The sequence below is a fragment of the Bactrocera tryoni genome, chromosome 2, assembly GCF_016617805.1.
Source record: "Bactrocera tryoni isolate S06 chromosome 2, CSIRO_BtryS06_freeze2, whole genome shotgun sequence".
Classification (NCBI taxonomy): domain Eukaryota; kingdom Metazoa; phylum Arthropoda; class Insecta; order Diptera; family Tephritidae; genus Bactrocera; species Bactrocera tryoni.
The window spans coordinates 40121172-40144697 of NC_052500.1; the positions used below are offsets into that span (position 1 = coordinate 40121172).

General features: G+C 32.4%; 1 long non-coding RNA gene across 3 annotated transcripts; it reads right to left on the minus strand.

Moving 5' to 3' along the window:
• Positions 1 to 5354: 5354 nt before the first annotated feature.
• LOC120769677 lies at positions 5355 to 7812 on the minus strand. 3 transcript variants are annotated; one of them, XR_005704873.1, is made up of 5 exons: positions 7603 to 7812; positions 6108 to 6468; positions 5797 to 6037; positions 5559 to 5732; positions 5355 to 5508 (listed from the first exon to the last, which is right to left on the minus strand). It is a non-coding gene; the product is annotated as an uncharacterized LOC120769677 (long non-coding RNA). The 3 variants fall into 3 exon arrangements; XR_005704874.1 differs by having other exon boundaries at positions 5570 to 5732; positions 5797 to 6468; XR_005704872.1 differs by having other exon boundaries at positions 5797 to 6468.
• Positions 7813 to 23526: the final 15714 nt, after the last annotated feature.

The window sequence follows — 23526 nt, forward strand, 5'->3', positions numbered from 1 at the left end:
AGACCTCCACTCCGTTGGAAGGACCAAGTGGAGAAGGACCTGGCTTCACTTGGAATATCCAATTGGCGCCACGTAGCGAAAAGAAGAAACGACTGGCGCGCTGTTGTTAACTCGGCTATAATCGCGTAAGCGGTTTCTACGCCAATTAAGAAGAAGAAAAAGAAACTTTAAGAAAATCGTAAGATTCAATTGATGGCCGATCACTAAAAGTACAAAAATGTATTTGCAATATCACGCATAGAATTTTTTTCTTTTTCTTAAAAATTTATTATTTCCTGTTTTTCTTTTGAGCCATGCGCGATGCCATTCTGCATAAAAAACCCATTTTTAAAGTAACGGTTAGTCGCAGTAGCTGCGGCATTTTTTCTCTATGAACAAAATACGGGGATTCACAGCTTAAAGCACATTACTTGTCTGAGGCATTTTGCTAGCAGCCACAGTGAAAGGCAAAATGTTTGATGAAGTATGGGAATATGATTTCTCCTTTGCTTGTTTATAAATTTGTACATAGTTATGAGAAAACTGTATAACAATTTGGGAGAGGGAATAGAACAAGTCACCCACACAAACTAAATTATGGTTGTAAGCTTTTGCCGACCATTTGTTTAAAAACTGGATAAAGCAAGAAGAGAGAGTTGTTCGCTCATGTTTCATATTTAAAACGTGTACGCGTCCGGCCAAGGGAGCATGATTCCTTCCTGAAACATGGCGAAAATTTTAAGATCAAGAAATTTGACTGGCTGTCCGGCTAAAAGAGCTGTCCGCAAGGAGAGCTTTCACTGTACTTTCTGTAAGGATACGTATTTGAGAATACACATGTGTATCCTATACAAATGTCACCAACAATAGTTGCAACTTTTATTTTAACGTTGAATACTTTTAAGCGCTCCTTTTTGGTGAGCTACTTCTCTCAAATATTCTACATATTTCTGTACCTCTGGTAAAAGTTACAAACAAACATGCAATCAAACATACAAGTAAAGCTAACAAAAGCGTATTAAAATCATTTATTAATTCAGAGCTAACACATTAATTCACTTTATTAAGTATTGAAAGTTTAAAAGTCAGTTGTTTTAATATACCAAAAAATCGTAAAGAACGATTAAAATAGTTTTGCCATATATTAAAAGTTCAATGTAAAATAATTTTTAAACGTAATAAATGATGAACGTTTTAATTTAAATGGAAAATGATATAAAAACGCTAATTTTGAGGCGCTCTTAAACTGAAATAAGTTAGACATCCCTTTATCCCTGGTTTACTGAATTTTAAGCTTGATATAGTTTTCGGTAAGGAAAAATTATAATATAATGGAAAAAAATACTTTATATAAAATAAAAGAAAAACTTTCAATTATATAGGGGTCTAAAAATGTAATAATCACTATATTTCGTCAAAACGACATCACGAATTGATTCTCACACAAATATTTTAATATTTAGGAAACATGTCAAAAAATAGTAGAGGCAAATTATTTTTACGCCGGACCAAATAAAGCTTATTTCACACGAAAACCTATTTCAGAAGAGTTAGAGCCCATATAAACACTTTCTCTTCTATGTACTTTCGCTAATTTATAAAATCATATACTTGAACAACTTGGAAAATAGTGAGATGAAAAGTGTTGGCTTCATCACAACAGACGGGACAAAATTAATATTTCATATAATTCAAATTCTCGCAGCGGAGCAGCTATTCGAATAGTCGCAGTAGAAAAACTATTCGATTTTATTATCGTAGTTGGAAAGTTACGACTATTCGAATACTATTAAGCGGTTAATGTTAATTTCCATACGAACGGTTATATACCGGAAATTCAAATAATTTCAACCTCTGTCAATTATGATATTTTTCTTTCATATTACATATATTGAATTAATTATTAATTTTTCTTTCATATTACATACTTTGAAAGCTTATACCTAGGCAAAAGGAACTTTTTATTCTTAGAATAAAATCTTTCTGCAAAAAAATATTAGATATCTTTGAAAAAGAAATAAAAAATCGTCCTTCGTGATAATTATACTTAAAACAATTATACAATAAAAAAATTTGAAATGATAAGGATTTAGTTTTAGAGCTATTAAATAAATTTTAATTAAATAAGGGAATTGGGTTTGTAGATACTAAATTTTGCATTACTACAATTCTTTTTGATGCTTTGGAGATAGCAAAGTCTAAACCGATAAACCTATAATAGCCGATGCTCGAAATGACTTTTTCATTCTCGTTGCAACACCAAATGATATTCAGCCTAACGCTATGGAAATAGTTAATCGCTTTGCTGATGGAAAAGAAAAATGTCAACATAGAGTTATTATGGTTGGAGCCAACATTGCACGTATTTTCGAATTTTATATTTTTTCTTTGACATTAAATGGAAGTGCTACTCCTATACTCGTATGAAGTGCGTTGATGGTATTATAAAATTATGGAAATCTTTAAAGCAATTTTTTTTAAACTAAAATTAGAGGATCTTTCATTATTGGTGTAATATATTATATTTACTTTTCTTACATCCCTGTCTACTTTTTATGAACAATGAAAGTACTTCTTTGCTTCATTTGTACTAAAGGTTATCGAGCACCTGATAAAACATTTGAAATCATATCATATCGTTCCAAAAATTTATGAATTTGTTAAGAGGAAAAATCTAAAGAAATCTTTAGTATTACTATATGTATATACGTATAGATCTCAGCATAATCTAACAAAAAGTACTGATCGATTATCATGCAAACAGAAGTTATTTTTACACAACTCAACAATTTTGGCGGATTCGACAAAAATCTCTTCGTCAGATAATCAAATAATACCAGCATTTTCTTCATCTTTTAAGGAATCCAAAATTTCATTACTTCTTTAATTGCATTCAAATTTTTCTCGAAAGGACGTACTTGATATACAAAGTTCTGCTACACAATTTTTGATGTACAATTGTTTAAAAATATTGCCTAATGTTAGTGAACACAAATGTTCAGTTGATGAAATAACCTAACCTCTTTCTTAACCATTTTCTGGAGTTTACCGAAAATAAGTTCATTAAAAATTAGAGGAACTAAATTTGTATAGACATCCACAGAAGTACATTATTAGGGAAGATCTTTCAGATGTCGTACGAAACAATAATCCTTCTTAAAAATTATCAAAATAAGAAATATCAACAATAAACATAAGTTTTCAAATAAATTTTCAAAATTAAAGGTGCGTTAAAGGCAACCTTAGTAAAAATGGCCATTTTTCAAAAGACAATTCTTCTCATTTCATTAATGGAGGTTTTTGGCGAAGATCAAAACATACAGAAAACTGTGTAACAATACCATATTTTCTGTACCTCGATGGTCTTAGAATAAATGATCCTTCGAAATCAAAATCCCAGGTTTTCAAATAAGTAGACTAGCAAATATATTTTTTACACGGTTTGTTAAAACCAGTTATCTCAAATTTTAGGTGAATATGCAGAAGAGGTAAACAACGTTTTTACGGCTTAAAAATAATTGCTATGTTTTACTTCAGAATCCAAAGTAAACAGGACTTAAAACAAAAAACAGAACAAATAGTTGTTTTTACAAAATCAATTTATTTTATTCAAAATAGTATCCTTCTGCTTCAATAAAGCTTTTTGCACGGTCTAAAAGTATGTCGAACGACTGTTTTAGCTCGTTGGCCGGTATGGCTCCAGTATGCCGGTGCAAGCCTTTTGAATGGCCTCTATGTCTGCATAGGCAAATGCATTTTTCCGAAAAGGAAGAAGTCGCACGGCGCCATATCAAGTAAATACGGGGAGTGGTTAATGGTTAAAATGTGATTTTTCGTCAAATAATCGTCATTCGAATGTTGGATTCTGAGCAATTTTTGGTCGTCAATCGTAAGCCCAAATGTTCGATCAAAATGCGATAAATCGATGGTTTGGAGATGTTTAATTCCATTTCCATGAATTTTAATGATGATTTCGGATAATTTTTGATGAATTCACGCACAGTTTTGATGGAATTTCCGGTGAACACGGATCTTCATTGGCCCACATGTTGATCGTCATTTATGTCCTCACGACCACTTTGAAAACGTTGAAACCACTCGTGCTCTCTGCCACGTGATAGGCAATCAGCGCCATAAACTTGTTTCATCAATTTTGTTCTACGTTTCGGTAAAAGTTTAACCAATTTTAAAACAAAATTTAATGTTGGCTCTTTGTTCGAAGCTCATTTTTGCACCGATAATACAAACATACTTACACTTAAAACGCAATAACTTCCCTTCCAATCAATGAAATGTCATGAAATTCTCACTGGACAGTCGATAAAGATAGAAAATTCTAACGTATCAGTCGACGTATAGATGGCGCCACCAGGGGGTGCTAGATTCAAAAAGTCCTGTTTACTTTGGAAAACATCTTGTATAATGATTTGTCTAACAAATCTTATGTCGAATAAGTCGGTCAATGTATGAGTTATATGTAGTATATGTATATATAAAATTGCTTACATTCTGGTTAGCGTTTTACATCTTAAGGTATTTCCCTGGCTTTGATTTTTGTAAGTTGGAAGAGTATAAAAGGTTAGGTTGCAACTGATTAGCGCTTTCCTTTCTTACTTACTTGTTTATCCTTTAGATTTAAAAATACACTAGAGCATATCTTACAAAATTATTGACAACGTCCAAAATCGACCAGTGTAATCTATTATTAATTATTCAATAATATTACGTTGTCTATCGTTGTTCTTCTCTATATGTCAAAAATTGTCTGTCAATGCATACCTGTGTTAATCAAAACTTAATTTGTAAACAATATGATCTCTTATTGCATTGCCTATGATAAATTTTTTTTTTATGCTTTTTGCTATTTAAATATTATTTAATATTACTAAAAAGCATGAAGATTTTATTGTTTTTCTACTCTAATAAAAAACGGTACATCTATATATTTGCAATGGATATTTTTAACAAACAGAATGTAAGTACCATGTGGTACTTAAAGCGAACTCTTTAATTTCTTTTACAAAATATTCTGCATCTATGGTTGATTGTATTTGAACGTTGGCTGCTTTCATAAACACAATATGTAAAGCATACATGCAATCCATTGTAATTCGTAACGCTACTGCGTTAATGCGGGAAGTATGAAACCTATGAATGCATAACAGCCCTATTTCATGCGCATTAGCTGTCTAAATTTGCAAGTGTTACTTTGCAGGCATTGCATTGAAAAATTTAAATCGGAAGGTTCGCCTATGAAGTAAGAGATTTATAATAAAATATGTGTTATATATTGAATTTCAGTTGTTATTTCTTTTACATTTTTATTTATTTTTAGTTATTTATATTATTATTAGGACAATGTTTGGAGCCCTTCATAAACGTAAAATAAATGCATTGCATATTTTCACAAAGAAAGGTTGTAATGCATAAATGCTTTCTAGAGATCTACAATTTAAAAATTAACTTCGGTTAATGCGAAAGCAGATCGGTTTTGTTGGCAATCATGTTCCCAAAATGCTGCTTGTGTTCCTGGAATTAATAATATTTAATTGAAGACTTTTGTATGAATATACACAAACATTTGTCTAACACGATTTAATCAGTGTCCCAAAGTCGTTGTTTCATCAACTGCGCTATTTTTTTTGCAAGGGCAAGGTGCTGGGTAATAATAGTCTTTATTAATTCTCTTGAAGAATCATCGTTGCACAAGGTATTTATCTCGCTTCTTAAAGCTAATAATTAAAATTTTATTGCTAAAATATAAAGCACGATCTTTAATAATAATTGTAAGCAAATATTAAGTATTCCTAAACTTACCATTCTCGTTGCTCAAGATGTAAATTAAGAATTAAATTTGTGAATTTTCAATGAAAAGGTATCGGAAACAGATGTTGTCGTTCAGAACGGCTTTGATTCCACAATCCAAAAATTGTGTTTTCAAGATGTTTTCAATGTTGGCCCGAACATAGTATAATGTATGTTTATTCTGTTCGGATGTGCACGATTTCCTTTTGTTAAAGCTTCGGCTGAATTCGTTTTCTCGCCTTTCAACGATTTCCTATCGGTAGTCAGATTTATATTTTTCATTTGATGATGATGATTGACATTGAGTTTAATAAAGCTATCACCTTTTTCTTTTCGGATGTTTGACAAGTTTATTAGTGTCATTACTTATTTATAAACCAATACTTTTATTTTCATAACTTCATTTTGGATCTTCCCAGACCAAATTGAAGTTATCGTTATTTATTATGAAATGTCTTACAATTACAGCTGCTAGGTTGTATCGTAGGAGATATAATTTTTGGTCTTTGATTATTTGGGATGGTTTATATAAACGGCTGTAAACATTTTCGGGACGGACGGCCATTCTTCATAACTTCCGTGAAATGTTTCTGGGTCACATGTCAGTACCTCGAAAAGATTGCCTGAACTTGACTCCATAGGTAGGTTTTGACGTTTCGCAATTACAATGACCGTTCAAAATCACTAATATAATATGTAAAACAATGAAAATTAAAGAAAATGCAAAATGTAAATGTATTTGATGAAATATTTTGTAATGTGATGCAAGTAGTATTCATTTTAAATTAAAAATGATTATAATCATTTATTAATTCAGAGCTAACATATTAATTCACTTTATTAAGTATTGAAAATTTAAAAGTCAGTTATTTTAATATACCAAAGAATCATAAAAACGATTAAAATAGTTTTGCCGTATATAATATTAAAAGTTTAAGATATAATAATTTTTAATCGACATAAATATTAGGCGTTTTAATTTAAATGGAAAATGATATAAAAAACGCTAATTTTGAGTCGCTCTCAAACTGAAAACAAGTAACTTCTAATTTTCTGCACTAATAGCAGATAAAAAGGCAAAATACCGCTATCATTGGCGACGATGGAAATATTGAATTCAATTCTTCAGGCATACATATGTAAGAGAGAAACAGAAGAATAAGAGAAAATCTTTAACGTAACTTTTGACAAAAATATGGACATATGCAAATTTTGAAAAAGGAACAAACAAAAGGCACTGTATTATTATTTTAATTTTCCTTTTCCAATTTTTACAGAATGTCATAAAATAATCATAAGAATATCATATATGTAAATGAAGAAGTAAGAAAAATAAATTTTGAATTTAATTAATTACGAGTAGAACTTATGAGTAAAACCAAACGGAATTCCTTATAATTTTGTTTTATTTTATACATCCGGTCTACCTTTCAGCCTAAAGCCTGTTCATGAATATTATCAATTTTATGTGGTATATTTGGCTCTCTAAAGTTTCGTTAATATTCTTATTAGCACAGCAAAGTATTTTCGTAAATTTATATTTATTTGGCAAATATATTTAATAATTTATCTAATAAGACAAAAATTTAAATGTCGCAATAGCGTTCAACAGTTAAAACTACACTTTCCATTTGTCACAGCAAAATGTAAAATTTGTATACATCATAAGATATTTTTTCACCCAAACTCAACACAGAGAAATAATCACTGAGTAAAATGCAAGGGGTTTAGTTAAACTACTTCAACTCCTGCTGGTAAAGAAATAACAAATAGACTTTAAAATTGATCTAATATATTTTCAAATGTTAATATTTTTACCAGGATTTATACACTTTTCATAATGCCTTTTCACCTCCACGTTAAAATTATTAAAAACTTTCATGGCATCCCTGGCTTTTAAAAATACTTATTTATGCCATTTATAGAAAGTTACTACACGCCGTGTGATGATCCGTATGAGACGCGAATAGATATCGTACAAATGTGAAACGAACTGTTGTTACTTTTAAATTGAGTTAGCTAATTACTAATTTGATAGTTACTGGGTTGAGTGAGATCACCACACAGGTTATCATAGGATTTTTTTACAAATTCCACATCATTTGTCACCGTCCACCTTATCAGTGAGCCTACACTCTGTGAAATGAAAATAACGGATAGTTGTTGAACGCGCTTTTTAATCTGTGCATGTCGATCCTAGTGTGATAAAAGAAGAATATGTTCGGTGAATTAATTAATTAATTCAAATTATAAAATTCGGATTCAGTGTCAAATATATAATTATGTATTTACAGAATAACGATAAGTTCAATAAAGCTTGGAGGGTTAAGTGCGAGTTCCGTTATCAAACAATAATGTAATAATTTTTTACATTCTTGTGTTTTATGTACATATGTACATACATGAAATGAATATGTATGAACCCAAATGTCAACATATACTATATGTAATTTACATCAGTATGTATGCGCTATGTAGGCAACGAAGTACCTCCCTCGTCGTACACTTTTTTACACAAGCTCTGTAAACTAGTATAAAATAACAGTTGTGTATAGAGCTAAATGCGCTTATGTCCATTTCACATACATACATAATGTATATGCTTTTAAATATACCAACAAAGCTTACATTGTCGAATGGCGTGTTTTGTATGAGTACGTTTTATCTGCATTCGCCACCACTGTAGAAAGTTAGAAATACAAAATAGATAGCTGATGCTACTGATCAGTGTTCGGTCTAACAGATGTATTGCTCGCAATTCGCGTTTCGCAGCGATTGTGAGCAAATGAACTAACAATCTAATTCACATATTGTAAATTCTCCACACATAAATATAATTTGTGCTTTAAAGTTATCTTCATGCGTTGAGCTGTGATTGTGATTTTGGAAGAAGCACATGAGTAGTTTCCAGTTTTCCCTTTAACATAGCAGTAGTGTGTTGATACGAAATCAAGAAATATCAAGTAACGAATTTTCCTCATATCCATGAAATGGTTCACATAGGAAAATTTGAAACATTTGATGTAATTTCCATCAACACATAGAAATATTATTCGCTGTGTTTAAAATTATAATTATTGCAATATCTTATTAGTTATTTGTTTTGGCCAATATTAAATATTGTAATATATAATAGTAATTGCAAGGATTTTTTGATATTATTTGAAACAAAAACGGGAGAAATATAGGTAAACACACATTAAGAATCTGTATTCATCCATTCTTCTGAATAGATGATGAGTTTTTAATATCTTTTTTTACTTCTAATAAAAATAATAAATTTTTTCCAAGAGTTTATGGGTTTTTTAACGTTTTATAGGACATAAATAAGAAAAATTGAAGACAGCGAGGATACGTAAATATAAATAAACTATTTGAATCACATTGCTCGTACAGTAGTTTAGAGTTGGGATTAGCAAGCCTCATAAATTAAACTTTCCAATGTTGATTGTTACCTAAAATTTTCATAATTTCACAATATGTCGCCGTGAGTACAATAGGTTGTCAACTAAACGTTTGTTTGTAACACCTAAATCAATCATGTCTGTGCAAGAGATAACTGATCTATACTCAGCTATCTTTAATGAAATCACTTGCACTCTATGGAGGTTGTTATGGCTTATGGGGAAGAACGAACTATTGTCACGTCTACAAAATTCCGTTAAGCGAAAAATTACAAAGTACTATAACTAAGACACAAACTAAGCTACAAAACTGAAATTTGGTGCTGAGGATCACCATAGGCAAATGCGTTTGTGATCAAAGTGTATCAGACGCCCAACCTCTCATAGCTTAAATTTACACGGGGTTACGAATTCTCAATGTAAATTAATTAAATTTTTATATTTTAATCCCGAAGTTGGGATTAAAATTTAGGTTTTTATTTCTTAATCCCGTTGTTAGGATATTATATCTCCGCAGCTATATCGTCCCATTTTTATAAAACTATTTTTTGCTGAATTGTTCGGTTATGGCATGTATAACTAACTTATATCTTATTCAAAGGTTATTTTTAATACTACTTAATGTGCAATAACTGTCTATAGAAAAGCATCGTAACATGATTTTTCACCCTAGAGATAGTACATATTGGTGGAATAAGAATCCAGAGAAAATCTTTGGCGCTTTTTTATATAGGAATAGGATATAATATATAATATATATTACACAATGTTAGTGGTTAGTTGTGAGTTATCTTTAAAACATTTGCAGGCACAATTAATTTAATGGAAAATTAAATGAAATCGTAATAAATAACAAATGAGTTCATAACCTTTAATATAACTACGATTATGTTGAACAACGAATATTATATTCCTCTCAATAGCTGACAATATTATCACGCATTGGAGCCTTTCCGCTTGTGAGAGTATACAATTTTCGGATCAACGAAAGCTTAGACTTTCCTTACTTTTTTAATATTATGGATTATTTTATTTGTATAAATAATAAGGAATTACTAAAAATGAATTTCTTATAATCTAAGGTAGTACGAAGTGTTAGCGATTTATTGAAATCTCTAACATCTATATGTTAAGTGCTATCTTTCGTATATTATGTGTTACATATACATATGTATATATAGTACATAAGATGTCTACAAGCTCAACTGCTGAATACTTGCCGGAGTTCTACTTCTAAATAAAATGTGTATGGTTATTGTTTTGGTTGTTTATAAAAATTTACACATTGAGTATTGTACATGCTATACACATCTCTGCCAGATACTTCTTCATGCCAGCCGAAAACAACCAAAATTGTTTGATATCAGTCTGAAAGTGGTCTTGCACCTTGATTGTTCATACATACATATATGCTTTTAAATATACCAACAGAACTTACTTACAACGATTTGTTTTCTATGTCTAGGTTTTATTTGCATTTGCCACCACTGTAGAAATTTTGAAATGCAAAATAGATAGCAGATGCTACTGATCAGTGTTCTGTACAACAGATGTATTGCTCGCAATTCGTGATTCGCAGAGATTGTGCGCAAATGAGCTAATAATTTAATTCACATTCCGAAAGTTCTCCACAGATAAATACAATATGTGCTTTAAAGTTATCTACATGCGTTGAGCTCTGATTCTGATTTTGGAAAAAGCGCATGATTAGTTTCAAGTTTTCCCTTTAACAAAGCAGTCGCGTGACGATACGAAATCAAGAAGTATCAAAAATTTGACTTAAATCCATTATCCTCTCCATTTAGTTTATGAATTGCAAACGGCTCAAATTATTTAAATTTTATCTCGATATAAAATATCCGTATTTGTCGTTAATAGTTATAATAAACAATAATTGTGCGCATACATATTTTATTTATTGTTAGTACAAAATAGTTTACCTGAAATGCTTCACATCGGAAAGTTTTAAACAATTGATGTAATTTACAACAACACAAAGAAAGATTATTCGCTGTGTTTAAAATTACAATAATTATAATATATTTATTAGTTGTTTGTTTTGGCATACATTATGATTATACCACATCAAAAGGATTTTTCGATATTTCTTCAAATAATGTAAGGATATTCAATCAATTCGCATATGTTCACAAACATGAGACATACTATAGGTAAACACACATCAAGAACCTCATGCATCTATTCATCTGAATAGTCTTTTCTGACGTAGACGGTAAGTTTTAAATATATTTTTTTTACTTCTGATAAAAATAAGAAACTTTTTCCAAAAATTTTTGGATGTTTTAACGTTTCATGGGAAGCAACTTAGAAAAAATTAAGATAGAAAGAATACGTAAATATAAGTTTTATTTGAATTACATTGCACGTGCAGTAGTTTAGAGTTGAATATAGTTTGGGATTAGCATGCCTTATAAATTAAACTTTTCACTATTGGTTATTGCTTAAAAATTTCATAATCTTACAATATGTCGCCTAGAGTACAATAGGTTGTCAACTTAAAGGTTCTTTGTAACACCAAAATCAATCAAGTCTGTGCAAGAGATAACTCGAATAAAAATTTAGCTTTATTGTAAAGTACTATAACTAAGACGCAAACTAAGCTACAAAACTGAGATTTGGTGCAAATGCATCGTAGCCAGGTTCATCTGTGATCAAAGTGTAACAGGCTCCTAACCCCCTTATACATTTAATATATGTACATTAGGGCGGGTCGATTTAAAAATCACCCATTGATCTATGAAAATCATATTCTAGGGATCAAAATAAGATACTTTGCCGAAGGAACCATACCTCTAAAACCTATTTTGATATCCCCCAATTTGGGTCGAACCTTTGGGTAGGGACAAATTTTGAAAAATCCCTCTTTGACCCATTTAGAGTGCTCCAATCGAGTCTAAATGTATGACCGACCCCCACTAACTTTGGACGGCCGATCCACCCATGCCAGTGGCACACCCCCTGGAACTCCCCTGGGGGGTTCCCCATACAATCATTTCAAAAAATAAACCTTTTCTCTTTTTCTCTGCGTACTTTCGATTTATCCATGATGAGAGGTTTCCCATGCTTATCTTTAATTTTAAAATCTTGCAAAAGAGCGGTTCCCAATGCTGATGCTACTCTGTCAGGCATACCAAATCTGTCACATACCAAGGCAAAGTTAAAACAATCGTATCTTTCTGTGTATTGTGAACTTGTGCTTCTATCCATATCTTCTTGAACCGGTGGCGGTGCGTATGTTGAATCATCGGGATCTTGGTATGTTGGCATTGATGACATAGACGTTGCTCCTTGTCTTCTCTGATTATGTTGATCGTGCATGAACTCTTTGAGGCGTTCGGGAACCCAGCCACATGCACATGGAGCTGCCTTCAAATCGCATTTACATGTTCCAATGTAAAAAAATTGTTTCCAGAGATTTTACATACTCTGTAAATTGTTAGGTGTTGTTTCTTCTCTTGATTTGCTCTTGATACTTGTCAAGCAATTTATTACATACACTTTTTTTCAGCATTATTTCCATACCAAGTTTTTCCCAAATTCCAATCAACTTATCTTGAACTTGAATAGTGAATGATTTATGGGAAAACTTTTTTTGTTCTGTTTTAGCACGTTCCCTTAAGTAAAAATAATATCTCAAGATATCCAGATGGGTTGGTAAATTAAGATCAGTCAAATCAGTAGACACACCAAAACAGTAACATCATGCTTGGGTATATGACTCATTGGGTTTTCGATAGTTGTTGATGTAGTTGTTTCATCTTGCGGTTTAGAGGATGGTGGATTCATTGTAAACTTTTTGAGGTAATAAGAATGAAATGGTAATTGTAAAGTAAGACGCGTAGGGTTTCGGTTGTTAAATAGAACTGGTTGCCCAGAGCTCTTTTATTTATAGCATTCCTTATCCCAATTTATGTATGCACCACATGCTGAGTGCATACACACATCTTAACACTAATCTACTGTACATACCGACAGTATGTACACATATCTTAAGCATAAGTGTTTTCAAGGGCAAACACAATTGTCTATTGTTAGTTTAAGATCATTTGCGATCTTCAGGGCAAACATAATTGTGTATTGTTAGTTTAGGATCATTTGCGATCTCAAGGGCAAACACAATTGTCTATTGTTAGTTTAAGATCATCACTTAAATTAATTTTTTTCATTTTCATATGTACTGACTAAATAAATTTCTTAAGAGAAAAAATAGATATTATTATAAATAAATAAAAATAAATAAAAAACATAGCAATTTAGCTGATTTTTTCATGTAAATCACCAAAAATGGTTATTTTTTGAAATGAATGTATGGGGAACCTCCCAAGGGAGTTCCAGGGGGTGTGCCACTGGCATGGGTGGATCGGACGTCTAAAGTTAGTGGGGGTTGGTCATACATTTGGCCTCGATTGGAGCACTCTAAATGGGTCAAAGTGGGATTTTTCAAAATTTGCCCCTACCCAAAGGTTCGACCCAAATTGGGGGACATCAAAATTCGTTTTAGAGGTATGGTTCCTTCGGCAAATTATCTTATTTTGATCCATAGACTATGATTTTCATAGAGCAATGGGCGATTTTTTTGCTCCCCACAAATCGACCCGGCCTAATGTACATACATTATTACATTGTAATATACATATAGTGTGTATATGTACATATATAGTTGAACTTCCATAAATCGAATTCGTGAGTTGGCAATTGAAGTAAAATTTTATAAAAATTTCCTTCCATAACTTGAGGGCTCACTAACTCAAATAATTGTATGGATTATGGTGATTCGAGTTAGATAAGTTCAACTTTTTGTATATACTCCTATAATATCTCCGAAAGCAGAATCAACCCATATTCATAAAAACATCTTATGCTGAAAGTTTTGATTATATTGTATACAACTAAACCTATATCTTAATCAAAGGTTCTTTTTAAAACTGCTTAATGTACAATAACAGTCTATAAATAACCATAGCAAACATGAAATTTAACGCTAGAGATAGTACAGAGTGGTGGAAAAGTCCATGCGCCTTTTTTTATACTCTTGCAACCAGGTGCTACAGAGTATTATAGTTTTGTTCACCTAACGATTATACGTATCACCTAAAACTAATCGAGATAGATTTATATATGGTTATATATACATATACATATATACATAAATGATCAGGATGACGAGAGAAGTTGAAATCCGGCTGACTGCCTGTCTGTCCGTCCGTCCGTCCGTGCAAGCTGTAACTTGTGTAAAAATTGAGATATGTCAATGAAACTTGGTATGTGGGCTCTTTAGTACAAAAAGAAAGTTTCAAGTTCGTAAACTGTCACGCCCACAAATCGTTATTAACCGAAAACATATAAAGTGCCATAATTAAGCACCAAAGTAAGATATAAGACTGTAATTTGGTACAGAGGATATCAATAGCAAGGGGCACCTGTGGGAAAATTTTTTATGAAATAGTGGGCGTAGCCCCCGCCCCCGCCCTCTATTACGTTTAATGTTCATATCTCCTAAAGCACTCAAGTTGCAACAACCAAATTTGCTAGGATCGAATATTATAAGAACTCCTACCGACAGTATAAAAATGGATGAAATTGGAAGATAACCCCGCTCACTCCCCAGTAGCGGTACTGTTTAAAACTACTAAAAGCGTGATAAATCAATAACTAAATACGCCAGAGACGTTAAATTTTACCACCGAGATGGCATCAGAGAGCTTTATGGGAGCTGGGGTAAAAATAAGATGATGGGCGTAGCACCGCCAACTTTTTGGTGAAACCCCATATCTCGGGACCCGTCCAACCGATTTATATTTAGTACATAACACTCTTTTGACCTTCTTATGTAACGTTGTGAAAATGAGCGAAATCGGACAACAACCACGCCTATTTCCCATATAACACAATTTTAAATTCCTCTTGATTCGTTCCCAGTTCACAAATCATGAAACAATTGATATAACGGGATAAATTTTTGCACGAATGTCTTTAGTGTGTGCCACTCTATGATCAAAAATTGTTTAAATTCAATAAAAACTGTTCAGGCCCCTAGGTACCGAATATTTAGACCCCGGTACCTATAGTTGACTTTGTCAATATATATAACTGAAATTAAAGGATAATCCTTCTCTTATAATGGTATGTCTGTATGTCAAAAACGGATTGAATCGGACCAATATTTCTCTTAGCCCCCATTTACATAATATAACGATTTTCAAACTTCGGGGTAACATTATATCGTACATATCGGCCAATATGTGAGTTATCCCAATGAAAATAAGAGAAAGTCTCTTATTCATAACAGTGTATCTTTATGCCTAAAATAGATAAATTTGAGCGAAAATTAGGCCTAGCAATTATATAACTATTATATATTCGAACATGTAAAAGTATACAATTTTCGGTGGCACCTAAACTTAGCCCTTCTGTACTTGTTTAATATTATGAGTTATGTTATTTGTATAAATAATAAGGAATTACTTAAAATAAATTTCTGATTTAAGATCGTACCAGGTGTTAGATATTTATTGAAGTCTCTAAGTACATATATGCTTTGTGCAATCTTTCGTTTATTATATGCTACATATACATACAGACATACGATGTAACTGCTGAATACTTGCCAGAGTTCTACTTCTAAGTAAATGCAACACACGTCTCTACTAGATGCTTAGACCAGCTTTTTCACTCGAGTCGTAAACCAACCTATTTTAAAATTGTCTGATATTAGTCGGAAGCTGATCTTTCACAGCAATGAAATAAAATAATACAAGTTATGTTATTTTAATTTACATCACAACATTTATTATTCGCTACTATTCGCAACTTGTCGTGTTTGTAGTTAATTCCAATGAGCCTTAATAACCCTATTTCATTTATATTTAAACCTACTTGAAAAGTTACCTAGCTAAAAGAAGCGTCATTTTTATTACCCATTTTCATGGCGAAACATTACATACACTGTCAGACTATTATTGCAATGATAAAGAGATTTGATGCAAATATTGCGCACTCTTAATAATATACATATAATCTAGTAATTAAACCATGTGAATTTATGATCTATAGTATCAGTTCAAAGATACTGAACAGTATTATTCATTAATCCATAAAAACATGAATGGATTAAGTCTTCTTAGAATATTGAATTTTCAATTCATATGAAACATATTTGTACTCTCACAATATTATGTCACAGTGTAATATAGTATTCTTTGAGGTAGATTTAACATCTGAATGATAAGTATGACAACACGACTTGAAATCTGAATGAATATCTGTTCATTCGTCCGTCTGCGTAAAGGAATTTAGATATCTTGATGAAACTTGGTAAATATTTTTCTTGATTCTATGAGAAGGTTAATATTGCAGATGCGGGAAATAGGACTATTGTCATGAAATCAAAACGCCTTAATCGAAAATCTTTAAAGTCTCATATAACAAACCTTATGCCGAATATGTCGTTCATTGACGTCAGTAATCAAATTTTAGTTGACGCCAAGTAAAATATAATAAAAAATTAAACTATGTGAGCCAGTACCTGCAATATGAGTTAATAAGATAAATGGAAATTACATTGTAATCCATTCACGATTTTGTCGAATAAATAGCGCTTATTTGTTAATTCTAATTTGGATATTACAATTCTTAATACCAACGTCATCAAAGTTAAAAACTTAATTTTTAATCCAAGGTGTTGAAATTTAAAACTGAAAGTCAATACTAATCCAACATATTTTAATTAAAAATTCGCACTTGGTCGAGCATAATGTCATTTGTTTCTTTAAAAAATTGTTAAAAAATTTAATTATTCAAACTTTTATAAAACGAAATGTTCGCAAAAATTTTGCAAACTTTAAAAAATATAGCAAGTTAGAAAAGGCTAAGTTCGGGTGTAACCCCACATTTCATACACTTGCAAGGATCAAAGTCAGCAAAATGCCTTCAGTTGTTGGCAATATTAAAAAATGTAGCCACATGGTTCAGCTTCATTATTCGGCGAAGTTGTGATTGGGTTACCAACAAATTCGGTATTATATTAGCATATTTTAATGGTAATAGATTCCTTACTTTTATTAATAAATTATATTAAAATTATTGTGGACAGCGTTGATTGTATTCATTTTTGACACTGCTCTGGTGTATTTGAAACTTTTTTCAAGCAGTTTTATAAATATATAAATGTAAACATATGTATATAGCGATTAGAGTCAGGCGGGTGTTGCAAAACTGTGAATATCCGTTAAATGGGACCCAAGGCAAGTTTCCGCCCGCTTTTATCCATTTTAGGTAAAAAGATATAATCTTATTAGAAAAATACGTTCTATCAATTTCATTAAAATAACTCCCACATTGGCGGAGTTCGAAAATCCTTATCTGTCGTACATCAGATATAAAAACTACTACTCTAACCATAAATTGTCCATTATTTCAATAAGACTTCAATACTTTATACAATTCTAAAGGTAGAATTTTTTAATCTTATATAAAAGGCCTTCATGCCACACCTTATCAAACCCTGACCTACATCTAGAAATATTGCTGAACGTACTCCCTGTGCTCACATTCTTTTTTTATTTCGTTAGTAATTCAACTATTGTGATCAAATTGAAAGGTGAATTTTGTCCATTTCGCTTCCTTCTAAGTAGTCCCCTCCAGCTGCAATTCACTCATGCCAACGAATTTTCCAGTCATCGTAGCACTTGGAAATATCGTTCGTCAGGAAAGGAGACATTTTCGATAGTAATATTTTTAAAAAATATTTTAGAAAGGCAAGTTAGAAGACTTATTGGTCTGTATGATGACAGCTTCGTTAAGTATTTCGCAGGTTTATCTACCAGAATAATCTGCGACAACACCTACACAGCAATATTTGGTAACTCAATTAGCATTTTTGGGGTAATACGTATATTATCCTGTTCTGGCGACTTTTTTGGATTAAGTTCTTTTATGAATCTAATAATTTTGGAAGGTAAAGTCTTAAAAGACTCGAACGACTAGCTATCTGTGTTGGGTAAAATTAACGGCTTAAAGTTGTTCTTTAAGGAAATAAGTAGATTTGCAAAACAATTAGCGTTTTCGTCGTCACTTCGGGCCCAATTTCCACTCAAGTCTCGTATGGGCATGTTGAAGTTGATTGGTGGTTTCATGGACTTTTGGGCTTTCCAAAGGAAATATTGCTTGCTTGTATTTATACACCACAGCTTCTTTATATACGTTTTGGTGTTAAATTCTTCCTTGCAGTTAAGAGCTTTTTTTAAATTAAGTACAGCCGATTTTAATTGAAGCTGAGTAGAAGAGGAGCGATCTATCTTCCTTTATCGTCTTGCACTCCTTTTTGGATTATCTGGGATCAAGCGGCTATAACTTTTGTTTGGTGTCGCCAAGCCACCAGCGTTAGTTATTATATTATATCATTGAGTTCTACTATGACTTCGTCAATTATTCAGTATTTTTTTATATTTTAAACAGTTTATTTTATAAAATGTTAGACCCACTTTTGTATCAACGAATATGGGTTGTTCACATAGCTATATTAGTACAAGACAATGATCAGAAGATATAGTATTTGTAGATCAGTACATGTATCAACTGTTATGTGTGATTTGTCTATATTTATACCCTGAACAGGGTATATTAAGTTTGTCACGAAGTTTGTAACACCCAGAAGGAATCGTCGGTGACCCTATAAAGTATATATACAAATGATCAGTATGTCGAGCTGAGTCGATTTACCCATGTCCGTCTGTCTGTCTGTCCGTCTGTCCGTCTGTCTGTATATATACGAACTAGCTTCTCAGTTTTTCAGATATCGTTTTGAAATTTTGCAAACATCATTTTCTCTTCAAGAAGCTGCTCATTTGTCGGAACGGCCGATATCGGACCACTATAACATATAGCTGCCATACAAACTGAACGATCGGAATCAAGTTCTTGTATGGAAAACTTTCACATTTGACAAGATATATTCACGAAATTTGATATATGTTATTTTCTAAGGCAACAATGTAATCTCTAAAAAACTTGTTTAGAACGGATTACTATAGCATATAGCTTCCATACAAACTGAACACATAGTTACTAACAGAAATGCACCTGTGAAGGGTATTTAGCTTCGGTGCAGCCGAAGTTAACGTTTTTCTTGTTTTGATTACAGCTAAATCAACTAAAGCTGGTATTTTGCATTGTAATCTCCACCTGCTAGAAATCTATGATCTCTCTAAATTGGATGTCCGTAATTTGAAACCGAGGTAAACAATATATAGCCGTCAAGTTTAAGTAAACGCAGTGATTTTTGTACTAACCACACTGCTGTTTCATCATGAGCCTTTCGAATCGGGTGATTTGTAACATAGAGTCGAAATTCCTGTATAAAGAAACTGTTTTTCTTCGTAAGATGAGTTTCTGACAATAGCATAACATCTACATTATTTTCGACAAAATATCTAATGAGCTTCAATTTTCAATATACAAATGTTCAATACACTTATTTTTTACCTAAAAAAGTTTGCAACATTCGGTTTTGTGATTTTATTATCTCTTGAATCATATTTTGCATTGTAGACATAAATTGTATCATACATTGTGTAAGGTTTAAAATCATAGTTTCAACTCTTTGATTTGGTTGGTTTTGGGGCAACTGCATTTGTGCAGTGTTGCCTTTCACCACATTTGCATAGCTCCCTTGTGTAGAATTATTTTTAAAATTACCTAGTATTGAAATATGGATAGGAATCAATATTTTAGTTAGGGGGAATATTTAACATTTGCTTGAAATTTGGCTTACAATTTCTTTTTTACGTCTTTATACACAGGGCAACCCCTATAGTTTGCAGTGTGATTTTCTCCCCAATTACTGCATTTTTTATTTAAATCCTCTTTTTTAAGAGTACATTTTGATGTGGGATGTACTATATCACACCACTCAGACACTGCGTAGGGTGCAATATGATTTCGTGTGTCCATACTTTTGTCAGTTTGTGCATTGTTCTGGACAATTTCTTTTATAGGGTTCCTTAACTGTAATTCGGCGATGGAGCAGATATTTTAGGTTGTAAATCGGAAGTGTATCGTTTTTCTTTAGTTGATTAGAATTTGGCGTTAATTCTAATTTAAACATTGGTTGTGGGACTTTTTTCTGTTAAACATATTTGCTACTGATTTAATACTAAAACCACATTCTTCCAGTGCTTCTTTTAATATCGTTAGAGTCTACCGAAGACTCTATACTTTTTTTTAGAACTACTTTTGAGCTCTTCAGTTGGTTAGGGCAGTAATTCCTGTTATTATTTGACAAGTATTTTACAACATCCATAAAACTTTTTTCAGTTAATTTTTGAAATTTTGTTTCATCTGTGTTAAGTAGTTTAGGAGATACGTTCTCTAGGGAACAGGCCTTTGTTTCAATATTTTAGCCCAGAGGTGTCCCTTGCTCTTAATTTCCTTCTTAGTTATGGCATTTGATAGGTTTTTGGTTAATTACGTTTAATAGGCACAGTAGTGTAAAAAGTTTTATTACGATATGTGAGGAATTTTTACCCTAGCTAGCTTACATGGACAAAATTACGGACAAAGGGACACTTATCAGGATTTCAACGCACCTCGTCATCCGGATAATATAGTATATCACTCTCTCTAACTCGTTTCCCCGGATATATGATATTTAAAAAACAATTGTATTTTGTTAAGTTGGTAGGACTGTCCTTAATTAAGCGAGATCTGCCAACTAGTTTGTTTAGAGCAGCTACTTAAGTCGGAGTCGGCAAGAGAGCTTGACAGCTTTTGTGAGTCCGTTCGAATAAATTTTGTGAATATTTTGGGTATGAAACGTGTTCTTGCTCGTTTCGTCCAGATAAATCTGAATTTTGTTCAAAAAGAGTCTCGTAAACACGTCTCTTTGGACACGATTGATCCTGCAAATTTCGATCCCACATTAAAGGAAAGCATTTATGAGTTTAACATGCAAACAAGTCAGCAATCATTTAAATGGAGAGAAAGAAATGAGGCAAAACCAAAAAAAACTTGCCAAAGCCGCTCGAAACTTAAGATGCTCATGGTTGGTTTCAATATGGTTTGGTCCATCATGAATTTGTTCCGGAAGAACAGACGGTTAATAAGGAGTTCTATTTGGTCATATTGAGGCGTTTGCGGGAGAACATCCGTCGAAGACGGTTGGAATTCTGGAAGACAATTCATGGATTTTACACGATGATAATGCACCATCCCATCAAACCACGATTGTGGCAAAATTTTAAGCCAAAAACGCAACGAATACCATCGATCAACCACCGAATTTGCCAGATTTGGCTCCGTGTGATTTTTTCTTTTTCCCCAAACTTAATTGCGCTCCGTGGAACCCGTTTTCAGTCGGTTGAAGAGAGATCGTGTTTCAAGGACTGGAAGAATCGTTGGCATAACTATACGAGTATTACATCTGGTAGGGATTACTTTGAAGGCGACAAAATAAATATTGATGAATAATTAAATACTATATTGACAATTTCTGGGTACTTTTTTGTCACAATGTGCTATTATACGATTATCAAAATAGGTATCGCGCTTGGTTCGGGATAAGCTCCTAAACTACTGAACCAATTTTAGTAAAATTGAGCACACTGTGTCCAGTCAATTATTTTAGAATTAAATATATCATAAGCAAAAAAAATATACCTATTTGTAACCATAAGCATGTGTTCAAAATTCCAAAAAAAATAATAATAATTTTTATTTTTAGTTTTATTGTCAAATATTTGTATCATTGTAATACTTTCGCGCCATCTCCGACGCATATTGCCCAACGAGCGATGACAAAAAATTCAATATCTTTGGAATGGTATGAATGAACAAATTTTTTTTTTTCAGATTATTAAAGGTGAATATTTTCCGCGTTGTGTCACATACTTTTCAGTTTTTTTTCACAAAATTTCATCGATTTATCTTTAGTAGTTTATGAGAAAATAATTTTACAATTTTACCATTTTTTCTAAATTTCCACCTTTAATAACTTTACCAAAAAAACGAATTTTGACGAAATATTTATATCACGGGGTATGAGTCTGGACCCCTTCCTTATGAACTGCAAATTTTCAAAATCGGAGATTTTTCGACTTTTTCATGGCCCAATTGACAAGGGTCAAGTACATACATACATATGGGAATGCACGTCATTCATGCTATTGGAGGTAAATTAGTTTGTTAGTGAGGTATTTAAAAATCGGATTCAATTAGCCTAATCTGTAAAAGCCGGATTAATTAAACACATGTATGCATGTACTATCTTTTATAATTGGATAGTAAATGTGAATATACTGTATCATTGCACATACTAATTTAAAACATGAAAACTTCGGAGCGACTGGCATTTCCTTATACACTGTAAAATGATTGAATTCAAATGATAAAATATACGCTTCATGAAATATATTTAATTTCGCATTTTCTTGGATTTTCATTTAAATTTTTATTAGCGATCTTTGAACGGCGGCAACAAATTCTTCCGTTCACATATATTTCATATATATATATAATTTCAATCTGGCCGTTTCACTCATTCTAATTGCAAAACGTCAAAACCTACCCAATCCAGTCAACTGTCAAAGTTCGGTAGGTGAGCGATTCTCACATTTCCAGTGACAGGAGAGTTTGGGATCTCTTTATCTCTGATGTCGAACAAGTAGGTCTATGCCATATGAAGTAGGATAATTAAGACGAGTTCTAAATAATTCATGCCCGTAGATTCACCCAACTTCACCATAGATAACTTGATACGAATCTCTTTGGTTCGAGAGAGAGCTGTGAAAACTCGCATTTTTTATAACATTTGCCAACAATGCCACTGCTGAAAAATATTAGATTCTTCTTCTCACGCAAGATCGCCATTCATTTGGGAGTGGCCAGAAACGATTCTTTTACCCATGGCTCAAGCAGCTCACAACCTCTGGTCTTTGACCAAGTATCCTCTGGGTAGCCTAAAAACGTCCGTTCGAATTCGAGCTAAAGTGAGAAGGCGAAATATCCCCAACACAGGGTTGTGCGCTGGATTTGGGACCCGCCACGTAAAAAAACACCCCCAATGAAAAGGAAAATATTAGATTGGGCATTTTATAAATAACTTTTGGGTATTATGCAGTTTCCACACAACCACTGAGGTATGCGAATAGCGCGTTAACCGTAATATTTATCGGAGCTCGGTAGTAAGCCTATATCGTCCATATATGTATATATAAATAATTTTACAAACAACCGACATCTAATTCTACAGAATTTCAGCAATTCACTAATTTAGGCAGTTCGTTTTAGCGCTATTCTTCTGGCATCCCGTTACTAACTGCTG